This window comes from Ambystoma mexicanum, chromosome 11 (assembly GCF_040938575.1).
Source record: "Ambystoma mexicanum isolate Mex_15411 chromosome 11, UKY_AmexF1_1, whole genome shotgun sequence".
Taxonomy (NCBI): Eukaryota; Metazoa; Chordata; class Amphibia; order Caudata; family Ambystomatidae; genus Ambystoma; species Ambystoma mexicanum.
Genome location: NC_090934.1, coordinates 166,253,076 through 166,266,559, shown reverse-complemented (window position 1 = coordinate 166,266,559; position 13,484 = coordinate 166,253,076). Strand labels below are relative to the sequence as shown.

General features: G+C 48.4%; 1 protein-coding gene across 14 annotated transcripts in view; it reads right to left on the bottom strand.

Annotated features, from left to right (window-relative positions):
* SRRM1 (serine and arginine repetitive matrix 1) overlaps positions 1-13,484 on the bottom strand; it is a 935,651-nt gene that overhangs the window by 634,313 nt on the left and 287,854 nt on the right. The window lies entirely within an intron of this gene.

Sequence of the window (13,484 nt, the reverse complement as noted above, 5' to 3'; positions counted from 1 at the left end):
CCTACTGTTAGAAGGCTTCTCCTAGATCCTATATTGTAGGTGCAGGAAGGACAATATCTAGATTGCGCAGTGTAAGGGTGCAGATGTACGAAACAGACACAAAGGTGGTATAGTATCGGCTATAAAATTTTATTTTCTCTAAAATAAAAGGGAAACCCTATCTATCCCTAATACTAAGCTGGGTTTGTTTCCCTGGCTCAAATAATAAAGTAAGGAGGTTGAACGAATGTCCAAAAGAAAAGTCCACTGTTGTGCCACATCCCATTTCCTTCCCTTACACAAACAACTAAGGATAAAGTCTCTGCTGGGCCCGACACCCTTCTCCTACTCAGAGGTTTAAAAAGTCTCTTGAAAATGTATGTCCAACAACACAAGTGCCACCAACACTAGGACACTTCTCTTGGCTTCACAGTGTACACAAACACCAGGGAGAATGACTCTCTACCCTTGTTTCTTTGTTTTTCAATGCCATACGATGAGCCAGGAATGAGATGCGGAAAACAGAGGACTCATGGTTTTGGTCAAACGTTTATTGGAACAAAAAGGGGTTGGAAAATGCCACGCCATGGTTAGGTAGGAAGTGGTGCAGTCACACTGGGTGACACTACACAAGACTTATCTGCCTGGTGTTAGGCAAGATTATATGTAGTAACCCTACGGGAGACTACACCAGCCTTATCCTCTTGGCAATAGGTAACCCCACCTCATGGGCCTGTACTACACAAGATGGTAGAGTGACTGAGCAGCCAGGATCATCTCAAGAGTGGTCAATGTGAGCTGTATAGTTATAACAGAGATTCACAGTGACATGTATTCAAATAACACTTGTACTCAAGGTTTCTTGATTAAAATTATTATTTATTAAAATAACAGTCACTTTTAAAATATGCCTTCTTTATAAGGGGGCAATATGCAACACTTTATACACTTCAATAATACACTCCTTCAGTTCAGTTAAGTAAATACCCTTTTGGGATGACACATACTTCCTACAACCTGCAGTGACTAATTGCTAGGACACTGTGGACATTAATAGATCACTTTTCACACTTAAAATGCACTACTGAATTTATGGCAAAAAGGAAACGGTTAGGGAAGGAAAAAATGGTTAACAGGTTTCTTGAACAGGTAAGCAATTTAGAATCCCCCAATGAAATATAGGTTAACCCTTTCCCAGGTATACAAGTAAGGTATGTGACTTTTTGGAGGGACAGAAACACAAGGTAAGAGGGTAAGAGTCTGCAGGTAGCCAGGACAGTCAATATCAACTGAGCAATGTCTAGGGGAGCCGAGGCACTTCTTGAAGATGGCACAAGAGTCTTGCAGAATGTTTAACCCCTTCGTCCTTGGAATTACTTCTGCAGTGCCAAGGACGAGATAGCCTGTCCTTTTTGGCACTCCGTTTTGAGCAACCCCTGTATAGCAGGGATCGCACAAAATAGTAATCCAAGCCCCGGGCTATGTGAGGGGGAGGTCCCCCCCTCACTGCCAGGGGGCTGGATTACCTTCAGTTTCACTGCAGCAGCTATTTCGGGCTGCTGCAGTGAAAATGCAAGGCGAGTGTTCATCTTCCTCCCCCCTCGATCTGCAGCTGTATTTCGGAGATCGAGGGAGGGGTCGTTGGAAAGTGGAGATCCTCCCCTTTCCAACGACACCCTTTGTGACAGCATTGCTGGGCACGGATCGGGCGCAGAGTACTCGATGCCTGCCCAGCAATGCCACTGGCCACCAGGGATACGGTTGTGACATGGGGGGCGGGGGTGCTGCTTACCGTAAGCAGCCCTCTCCCCCCATCCCCGGCACCCAAAGCATGGGTGCACAACCCTGGGGGGCAGATGGCTGATCATCAGCCCAGCGAAGAGGGCAAAATATATATATTTTTTTAAATAAACTGGGATGAGGCGTGGGATTTCATTTCCCCCCTGACAGGGTGGTGGCCCTCCCCCTCCAAGTGGAAAGGGGGGCCACCCCTTGTAGCCCTCCTTGGGGGCAGATTTACGTCCCCAGGCAGGAGTACATTAGGTGGCCCCACATCCAATTGAGGGGGGCGGGGGGAAGAGGACCACCAGGAATAAGTGTGCAGGCTCCCAAAGGATGGGTCCTGCAGGTTAGGGCCCCCTGGGGGCAGATGGCTGATCATCGGCCCCAAGGAAGGGGGCAAAATGAAAAATAAGGGGGAAGTTTGGGTGGGAGTGGGGGGCACTAGCCACCAGGGATTTATTTTACAGAAAAGGGGGGCCCTCTCCCCCTAACCCCAAGGGGAAAAGGGGGCACCCCTTGTAGCCCTCCCTGGGGGCAGATATCTGCTCCTAGGAATGGGCATCTGACCACAGGGAGGGCTGAATGAGATTTCCTCCTCCCCTGCATTTGGTGTGGGGGGGGGGAAGAGGGTCACCCCCCATTACATTAGAAAATTACCTGGAGGTTTAGGGTGCCCCTTAGCCCGCCCTAAAGTGTAGTGTACCATTTTCCATTTTTTTCTTTGTTTACGAAACGTACCTTGACGCAGAGGGGCACATTGGTGTGCCAATTTGGCCCCAGGGTTCCCAAACCTTACTGCCCCACACACCGGGGTGCATGTCCCACACATTTTTGGTATCCCTCTCCCCTCCACCCCATATGGAGGGGGGATGTACCTCAGGCAGTCGTTTGTAGGAGGCCAAGGGACGCCTGCATGAGGTGCCATGGAGTGGGTGCCATGTCATGCAGCCCTCCCTGGGACCAGATATCTGTTTCTAGGAAGGGATGCCTGACCCCAGGGAGAAGTGCAGGACAGCCCCACCCTTATCTGCCGCCGGGGAGGGCTACATGAGATGCACCGCCCCTCCAATTGGGGTGATGGTGGAGAGGTGCATCCCCCTTCACATTAGAAAATTCCCCAGCGGTGTAGGGTGCCCCTCAGCCCCCGCTAAAGGGCAGCCTGCCATTTTGAATTATTTTCTTGGTTTACTAAACTTGCCTTGGTGCAGAAGGGTACATTGGTGTGCCAATTTGGCCCCTGGGTGCCCAAACCTTACTGCCCCACAATTTTTGGGGGCCCTCTCCCCCCACCCCAAATGGAGGGGGGGGGGTGTACCTCACAGCGTTTGTAGGAGGCCCAGGGAGGCCTGCATGAGGTGCCCCCGCCACCCATTTGGGGTGAGGGGGAGAGGGCCCCCAGAAATTGTGGGACAGGACCATCAGAGGGTGGAGCAGTAAGGTTTGGGCACCCTGGGGCCAGATTGGCACACCAATGTGCCCCTCTGCACCAAGGGGAGTTGGGTTACCAAAAGGAAAAAAGTGAAAATGGTGGAACGCATTTTAGGGGGGCTGTGGGGCACCCTAAAGGGCCAGGGAATTTTCTAATGAGATAGGGCGTGGAACCCGCCCATCCACAATGCAGTGGGTACCATGTCATGCAGCAGTCCCTGGGACCAGATAACGGCTCCTAGGAAGGGACGCCTGAGCCCAGGGAAGAGTGCAGAAAACCCCCATCCCCCATCCCCCTTATCGGCCCCCGGAGAGGGCTACATGAGATGTGCCGCCCCTCCAATTGGGGTGGGTGTGGAGAGGTACACCCCCCTTCACATTAGAAAATTCCCCAGCGGTGTAAGGTGCCCCTCAGCCCCCCGCTAAAGGGCAGCCTGCCATTTTTAATTATTTTCTTTGTTGGTGTGCCAATTTGTTGGTGTGCCAATCTGGCCCCGGGGTGCCCAAACCTTACTGCCCCTCCCACTGGGGGGCCTGTCCCACAATTTTTGGGGGCCCTCTCCCCTCACCCCAAATGGGTGGCAGGGGCACCTCATGCAGGCCTCCCTGGGGGCAGATATCTACCTGTAGGAAGGGGCAAATGTGTATTCACTGGGGGTGAGGTTCAGTAGACCACCAGAGATGGCTTGCAAAGGGGGGGGGGATGCTTGCAAAGTATTTATTTGTTTTTGCTGGTGTGACTGTAGGTAACATGTTTTTTGTTTTGTGTACAGCTTTTTCTATGCGAGCAGCTGCAATGTTGTGAGTACTGTTTTTTATTATTCTACGGTTAGGGCCCACTGCAGTGGGGTGGGCGAGACTGGGGCTGGATTGTTGGTAGTGTGGGTGGGAATGGGCCGTCTGGGCAGATATGTTGGTGGCCTGATGCAGGGGCAGGCCACAAATTGCCCCCCCCATGCCAGCAGAACATTGGTGTTTCCCTGGGAGCGGATCCCTCCCATGTGGGTTGTCTGTCTGCAAGCCCAGGCTCCACCTCTGGCTGTGCTACGTTACAGATGTCACCTCCGGGGAGGAATGGGGATCCTGCCGGGGGCTCCCTGGAGCTGCTGCTGTGCTTAGGGAACGGTACACCCACATGGTACATGGATGTCCAAAGCCAGGGATATCACCTCCAACCGTCCTGGAGGTGCGGCTGGGCTGCATCACAGCTTTTCCCTATGTGGAGGTATTGGCACACTGCCGAGACTCCCTGGTGGGGAGAAGCTGTAACGCAGGGCAGCCAGGGCTCCAGCAAAGTCAGCGGTAATATCCCTGGCAGTGGGCACCCTTCCATGTGGGTCTTTGCCGGGGGTTCCGGGTAATAAACTCTGGGCCGATGTGCGTAAGTCAGACCTTTGTGGATTCCCACGGGTGTTCTCTTTTGGGAAATGCATAGGTTTTCCTTGCTGGCTTCGACACCCTAGGCCCAAATCTGTAGGTTGCCCGCATGAACAAAATGTGCTGTGTCGAAAGGCTTGGGGTTACCAGTGGGTTAACCTTTTCCTTTTGCGCTCCCGGTAGCTGCACCCACACATATGAGGTACCGTTTTCATCGGCACACGTGAGGGACGCAGAAAGGTAGACCATGTGTTGTTGGCAGTGTGTTTCGGTGGGTGTTCGGAACGAAATGTCTGAGAATTGCCTTCATTTCCAGCCAATTTCAGAGACATTTCCCTCTGTCCGCTCACCGAGACAAGTCGCAAACAGAGGTCATACCTTCCCGCGTTCCCACAGATGTCCCGACGAAAAACGGTACCTCACATGTGAGGGTGCACCTACCGGGGTGCAAAAATAAAAAGGGTATCCTCTTTTGATTCCCTGTTTCCCTTGGTGGCTTGGACACCCGAGGCCCATATCTGTATGGTGTGCCCGTCTGTAAAAATCGTGAAATTCAGATGTCGGAAAGGACTTGGGGTTAGGCGTGTGTTCGGCTTTCCCCTTGGCGCCTAGGTAGGTGCGCCCACACATGTGAGGTACCGTTTTCATCGGTACACGTGTGGTAACGTGGGAAGGTATGACATTTGTTGTGTTTGTGTGGTTTCCATAAAGTTTTGACCCATTTGCTGGTGCCCTTCGTCACACAACCCTTTCATTTCCCAAATGTGCCCTACATTTAGTCGCTGCTTTAGGCACCATGCACTTTTGTAACCTACTCAAGTCAACTACCCTTGAAAAGGTCTGCCTGTGCTCTTTCAAAAAATGTATGCTTGCCGTTCCTCACCTCATTGGTTTTCCTGATTTACACATGCTAAATATGTGTGTTCAGGCCGTAAGCATAAAATTCCTGTGTACCATGGCTCAGTGTTTGGCTTGTAGTAATGCTTGTTTTGTGAAACACTGCAAAAAATGTGTACTTTCCTAGCTGCAAGAGTCAGGGGAATGTTGCGGAGCATTGTTTTTCTCAAAATTCATAGAAGCCATTGCCATACCAAGCCAACCATGTCCACCACATACCTTTTTTTGGGTCATTTTCCTGCTTTTCCCCCCAATCTATGGTATTTTTCCCTACCTAGTTGTTGCCCGACCTACGTAAATCACCCCTTCCTAAACTTGGAATTTTGGCTACTTTTCAGAAACGTATGCCTTTCGTCCTCCAATTCAGCTTTCCTACCCTTTTCTTCCATTACGTCCATGCATGTCTAATTGGCAAAAATGGTCAAAATCGCCTACCTCTCAAACGGTTGATAACCACATCAAAATAATGTTTTTTCTTTTCCACTCAACCTGTTCTTGAAAGCCAGGGAATTGGGGAAATCAGCACAGCAAACCATTTGTTCCTAGCTCTTACAAGGAAAAAAAAAACCACAGGCTTCTTTGATCATCATTTTATTTGCAAAATGTTTACCCTTTTTGGTTATTTTCCCTCACCCCCCTAGAGCAACCTAGGAAAGTTCAAGGCATTGAATGGCCACATACCGAAATCACCAAAACAGGCTTTGGCACTGGGGGGGAAATACCCATGGCACTTAAAGGGTAAAAGAGGGTTTTGTTGTAAAAAGAATCACTGTAGGGCCCGTTAGGGAGAATTCTCATAAATTTGCTAATTCCCTTCACCTTAGAGACCGCCCAGCAACTTTGCTGGATTTTGAGGACTTGATTTGTTTACCTGGAGAGAGTGGGACCCTTTTTCCCCACTCGCTCATGTATTTTGAAATGTGTTTTACTCTTGTTTTTTCTTTGGTTATGGAGTCCAACTCCCGAGGCATCATCTTTTCATTTGTGTCACACAGCACCCCCAGTGCAGTGGCACAGGGAAACCTTTGCAGGTTTTCCCAAGGTTTAAATACCTTCTCTGGGATAAACTACCGTTTCCCAGAGTAAGTAAAGTGAAATTGACTTTACTAGTCTTTTTAAATTCCTAGAACCAGCATACCCAATCTTACAATAGAGTGCTGGTGGGGTTACTTAGTATCCCCTGTGTCTAGATACTCATGTATCAGTCAAACACTACCCTTTCCTCTCAGAATGGCTGGTGGCAGTGGTTTTACAACGAACTACCATGATTTTTCCAGACCGCGAGCGCCGGTTGCATTAAATCGCGGGAGCCATGTTTTTCAAGATGGCGTCTCAGCCTCCTTTGTTTAAACAGGTCCCAGTCTTTTTTCGCCATTTATTTTTTGCAAGGTCCTTCTAGAGTTTGCATATATGCGCCAAACTAGGTTTGGTCTTTGTTCCTTCACCTCTGGCAGGCTTCAGGAGTGAAGATCGCCTCTGGCGCCCCAGTGTCTGGGGTGGGCAGGAAGTGAGGGAGGTGCCCGAAACTCCCTGTGCTTAGTCTCCTAGGAGACCCAAATTCACTCTGTGGGGCTTGGCTGGCTGACTGTCCGGCAAGGACCGCCAGCCTGCTGGGTGAGTGACAGCTAGGCTGGAATGAATGGTAGAGAACTGAACAAAAGGCGGGTCTCTTGGCTTGGAAGGCAGAGTCTACCACTGAAACCAAAGAACCGAAGACGAGCTTGAAGAGGACGGCTGCTGCAACTCCTGGACCGTTGGTTTGCCCGGTGAAGCCCTGCTGCAGGTCCGAATCGGCAGGTTCACCTCGACAGAGAAGCCCCTACAAGGACGACTTCTTCCTTTGAGTTGGTGGGACCAATCAACTCGACAGTAAGCCATCTAGATACCAATCTCGGAGCTCGTTGCATTTTCCTCAGAGTGCTGCAGGTAGAGGGACACCAGTTTGTGTGCTTTACTCACAACCACCGGAATTGAAGATTTGCCAATGCCAGCGTTTTAACCAGTCCCAGTGCACTGCAGGAGTCTCCCAACGTCATCCCTCTTGTACCCATGACTGAGGCACAGTAACAGCGAGATCTGCAGTAACTGCCAGGAACAGAAGTCACCAGCTGCATCTTTTTCTTCATTTGTAAGATACTGTGAAATCAGACAGTGTACTTACTCTTCGCGGTGAAAGTGCTTGAAACATTTGCAACTCGCAGGCCTAATCAGCTTGTGACCCAACATATGATTCTTCTTTTAACAAACTACTTCTGAGAACCTTCGCAGAGACTTTAGAGTTTACTTACCAGAACCGCTTTATCCTAGCCAAGACTTTAGCCGGTTGACTTTGGCCTAGCCTATTGAATTGACTCGACTGGTGAACAAAGTATTTGCACTGTCCAAGAATAATTGTAACCTTTCATGTTCTAATAATCTTTGCCCTTTACTCCTGTCGAAAGTATTCAGAAACAGTATTGAAGTATATTTGTGTGTGATTATATTGCCTCCTTCTTATGAATTTTTATAACTGACAGATACATAGATTAATAAGTATTCATCAAAGAAACCTTGAGGGTAAGAGTTTACTTGAACACTTGTGATTGTAGACCTCTGTGTAACATCATTACTGCTCACATTCCCCTCTTGATGTAAGCCTGGCTGCTCAACACGCTACCAAAACTGTGCAGTACAGACTTCTACCAAAGGTTGGTTTTGCTTACACCTGTAGTCCTAGTTGTGTGTAGTGGTCCCAAAGGGTAGTGCATACAAACTTTGCCTAACAGGGCCACAAGCTGGGAGGCTTCTGAAGGGCAAAGCTGCAATCAACTCTGCAAACGGCAGCCAATGCAAGTCTCAAGTGAAATCAAGGAAGCTGCACACCACCAGAGGCAAGTAACGCTAATTTCACAGTACCTCGAGTCTGAAGAAAAGGTTCCAGCTGGCTTCTGTTCCTGTTGTAGTCCTGCAGATCCTGTTGCTCCTGGGCCCCAGTCGTAGCGACAAGAGGGAGGACATCTAGGGACTCCTGCAGTACAGTTTGGAGGTCGGCAGCAGCAATGGGCACAAATCAGATCAGCAGCACTTTGCGGTTTCAGCAACTCCAAAAAGGACCACTGTGGTTCTTGGCCACCTTGTGGACTTTCCCTGCTTCTGGGGTCCAGCACTCTGTTGGGTTGGCTCAGGCTTGGTTAATCCTGCTTAGGAGTTTTGAAGATCTTCCTGGAGCTCAGGTCCGGCTTAAAGGCGATGCACTCATCATGGTGTTCCTGCTGCAGCTAAGAAGTACAGCCAGAGTAGTGAGCGCGAGAGCGATGTTCCAGGCAAGTTAGTCTTGGGGCTGATTGGTCCCACCAACCGAAGGGGAGAAGTTGTCCTCCAATTGATTAGAAATTCACAGATTCAGCACTGCAGCAGGGCTTCAACGGGCAAACCAACGGTCCAGAAGGGTGCAGCAAGCTTCTCTTCCAGTTCCTTCGTTCAGTGGTCCTTGCAAAAGATCTTGCCTTTTATGCAAGTCTCTCCCATTCATTTGCAGCCTAGCTGTCACTAACATGGCAGGATGGCTGTCCTCCAAGGACAGCCAGTCGACCAATCACCTTTGGGTGCATTCCTATAACCAAGGAGACTAAGCACATGGAGTTTCGGGAACCGCCCTTGCTACCTGCCCTGCCTGACATGCTGGAGCCAGAGACGGGCATCACCAGTGAATCCTGCCAAAGACAAAACGAACAAAGGGACCAAACCTGGTTTGGTACGCAGAGTAAATCTAAAGAAGGACCAACAAGAAATGGTGATGAAAGACGTCTGGGGCCATTTTGACAAAATGGGTAACCATGGGTGCAATACTGCAGCTGCGAATGAAGTCTGCGGTAAAAACGCACAATGGTAGGAAAGAGTAAACCACTGCCAGCAGCCATTAATTGTAGAAAGGTCAACATCAAAATGTTATACGAGAAGGTAGACAAAGGGGATACTAAGTAACCCCACCATGGAAGATAGTGTGTGCTGGGTCTACAAAGAGAAAAAGGTAAATAAAGTCAATTTCACTTTACTACTCTTGGATTCCAAGAGAAGGTTATTAAACCTTAGAGAAATCCAAAGGACTACTCTGACACTGCACTGAGGGTGCTGTGTGTCACAATGTAAAAAGATGAAGCCTATGGAGTTTGTCAGACTCCAAACCCAAAAGAAACAGGGTTCAAATCAAAGAAAAATACATGAGGGAGAGAAAAAAGGTCTCACTCTCTCCAGGATAAAAATGAAAAGTCCCGAAGTCCAGCAAGAAAGCTGGGTGTCTCTAAGGTAGAAGGGAATTAACACAGAAATGAGAATTCTCCCTAAAATTAGGTAACCTACCTTTTGGTATAGGTCTGTACTACACAAGTTGGTAGAGTGACCGAGCAGCCAGGCCTATCTCAAGAGGGGTAAATGTGAGTTGTACAAATGAAATCCGGCAATACAAGTAACCAAATAACACTTATACGCAAGGTTTCAGTTGTAAATTGTGTGCAACAGTCAAGCAAACTTTGGAATTACTTTTCAGAATCAAAGCTGATGAATACTCTTTGGAGATGCTACTACATGTCTCCTACACCCTAAAGTGACTTCAATAACAGGGCTAGTATTGCATTAATATAATCACACCAACGTACTTTTCAGATTCTGAGGTTCAAGAAGGAAGGGTTAAGGAAAAATATTACGCTTAGAACATTTACAAAAAATGTGAGGTCAATGGGAATCCTCCAATGAAGTCTAGGTAAGCCTTTCCCAGCAGAAAACTTGTTCAACAAATTTCAACCTATATGGGACACGCAATGGCAAAGTCAATGGTTTCAGAAAGGTGCCTTTAGGGAGCTAGGATAGACAAAGCCACTTGGACAAAGTCAATAGTTCTGGTGCACTTCTAGGATAAAAGTCTTTCACAAAAGATAATTCAGAAAATCACTATAGGAACACAAGCTGTTAAAAAAAGCTGTTAAAAATCAACTCAGAAAGTTAAGCAAGTGCAAATCTCAAGTGATACAGCACGACTTAAGGCAAGCAGGTAAATAACCCCCAAGCCCAAACAGTACCTCCAGTTAGAAGAGTAGTCCAGCTGGATGTCTTGCTACAGCTATGCAGACACTGGTTCCTGAGCCTCAGTCGTGGGGACAAGATGGAGGACGTCTGGAGGGCTACTGCAGCAGTACTCAGGAAGGACTTTGGCTGCTACAGGCTCTTTGATTCATCGGCACTTCACGGTTTCAGCGCCTCGCAAACCGTATTGATGGAGCTAGAATATCTCTGGTTGGACTTTCATGGCTCCCTCAGTCCTAGACTCTGGTGAGGGGACACTAGATTGGGATTTCCTGCTTCTGGAGAGCCCTTAGGAGGCTCCTGGAACTTTTGGCCGGATTAGTTCCACGGCAGACGTTGCACTCCGTTATGGACACTCAACCCCTGGCATTCGGCTTCTGCAGCAACAGAGAGCACAGCAAGTCGGGGCTTGCGCCAAAGTGGAGTTTGTCTCGAGGTTAGTTGGTCCCACAAACCCAAGGGGAGAAGTAGTTCCGTCCAGAGCTTCTCTGACGAGGTGAAAAAGGAGGTCGGCACAATAGCAGGGCTTCACCAGGCAAGTCAAGGTCCAGGAGGTTGCATCGGGCTTCTCTTCACAGTTTCATCGGCTGTTTCTTCCAGTGGCAGACTCTGCCTCTAGTCCCAAAATCCTTGCCTTTTAAGCAAGTGTTCCCATTCATGCACAGCCTAGGCTGTCAATCACACAGCAGGGTGGCTCTCCTTTCAGGATCTGGTCTGGTATCAAACGGTAAAGTCTTTGCAAAAGTTCTCAGAAGTAGTTTAGGCGGAAAAGAATCATGTTGGGTCACAAGCTGATTAGGCCTGCAAGTTGGGAAAATTTCACAAACTTTCACCGCGAGATTGGCGTTCTCTCAATCGGGTTGGCACAGTACCTTAGTATGAAGAACAAAATGCAGCTGATGACGTTGGATCCTGACAGTTCCTGCCGATCGTACTGTTCCTGAGCCTCACTCGTGGGGACAAGAGGGAGGATGTCGGGGGGACTCCTGCACTGCACGGGATCGTCGAAAAAGCAAACAAGATGGAGTCACTTCAGTTCCAGTAGCTGTAGCTTCAAGCGCACAAGCTGGTATCCCTCTCTCTGGTTAATCCTAACCAACCTTGAGAATGGTATACAGGTGGCTTACGAGTCGATTGGTCCCACCAACTCAAAGGGAGAAGTTGTCCTTGAAGGGGCTCCTCTGTCGAATAGGGGTGTAACGGTATACAGTTATACATATTGTGAACAGCTTAATTGCACTATAATAACCGTCACATTGTTTATACCCGTACACCGTTTGAAGGCCTGCAGCTATTAAGTGAGCTTTTCAATCCGATTTGGAAAGGCTGCAGTAAGCAAGTGCTGCGCATTCTGGATTTTGCACTGTGGGATGTGGCGTTTGGCAGACACAAGCATAGGGAAAGTGAGGCCACATTAGTAAATGCAGCTTGGATGCTGTAACCGCTCTCTGATCAGTAGAGTCGGGTTAAAGATCAGCCGAATTGTAGTTTTCCCACCAATTTGAAAGATGGGGAACTACACATCCCCAGAATTCAAAGGGGGGAATGAACTGGATGGCCTGATGCAAGTTCAAAAAAAACTTTAGCTCTGTAGACTGTATGAACACTGGGCCTATCAGTGCTTTGTGCTAGTATATAAAATGTCCCCCCACCCCACCGCTCCAAGCCCCCCCCCCCCACCCAACTGCCCTCCATGTAGATTTACACATTGGCACTTGAGTTATTGCTTCGCTTGATCCTTCACCTGCCTTTTGCATATGGCACTGGACGCAAGCAGGCAGAACAGATTCTACATTCAATTTGAAGTATCCAGAGCAATGGAGGTGAGAGATTTCTCGGTCTATCCTCGATTTATGACACCACCCATGAAAGCATTCCTCCGTCTCAACTCACATGACAAGGGTCCTAATGCACTCAGACCTGGGGGAAATGGTAATGATGGGGCAGTGGTGGTCTAGGCCATATTTGTTCCGATATGTATTTTAACTGTCATTTTCAAAAAGTTTTTGTGCCACTATCTTTAAGGTAAATGAACATGTATTGCAAGAATCAAGAAAGAAATCAACAGTGCCCACTGAACTATGTCCGGTTAGGATTACATGGTCAGTGGCGACTCCCAACATCAGACCTTTATGATACACCAGGCAGATGGTAAACGAGCTATAGTGATTTGATCAATATGCAACCTTTCGGAGAGTGTGTGTTGGCTATGACTTGTTAACAAAAGAAACACCAGGAAATGGGCTTGCAGACCTCACGAGTGACTTTTCTCCCTTTAATGGAATAAAGCGTTATCAGAACAAACCTTTATGACCAATTGCAGCAAGGGATCACGATGCCCATGCCATGTGGTCCCAAAATAAAGCAGGTCAAGGCAGATTTTCAACGCGATGACCTGTGACTGAGCAGCAAGCTCATTGCTCAAAATGTGCATTTTAACACTTCCACTAGTCATTCTTTCATTCAAGGCAATCAACGAGTGAGCGCCATGAAAGAACAAATCTGCAGCTGCCTTAGATTCCTGGAGGATCAGCTAAAAATGTGCAGAGACAAGTTTCAAAATGCTGAATTTATGACCCTTTAAGAAAATTTGTTAGGATTAGTTAACTCGACCTGCTATACCGTGATAACCATGATATACCGTCATTTGGCAAGAAGGTTATCATACCGCCATAAAACCAGAACTGTGACACCCCTACCGTCAAGAGAACTTTGCAATTCTAAGCTGCAGCAGGGCTTCACCGGGCAAACCAACGGTCCAGGAGTTGCAGCACCCGTCCACTTCCAGCTCTTCTTCGGTTCTTTCGTTCCAGTGACGACACTGCTTTCCAGTCCAAGAGACTCGCCTTTTAAACAGTTCTCTCTTTTCATTCCAGCCTAGCTGTCACTCACCCAGCAGGGTGGCTGTCCTTGCCGGACAGCCAGCCAATCCCGCCAGAGTGCATTTGGGTTTCCTAGGAAAG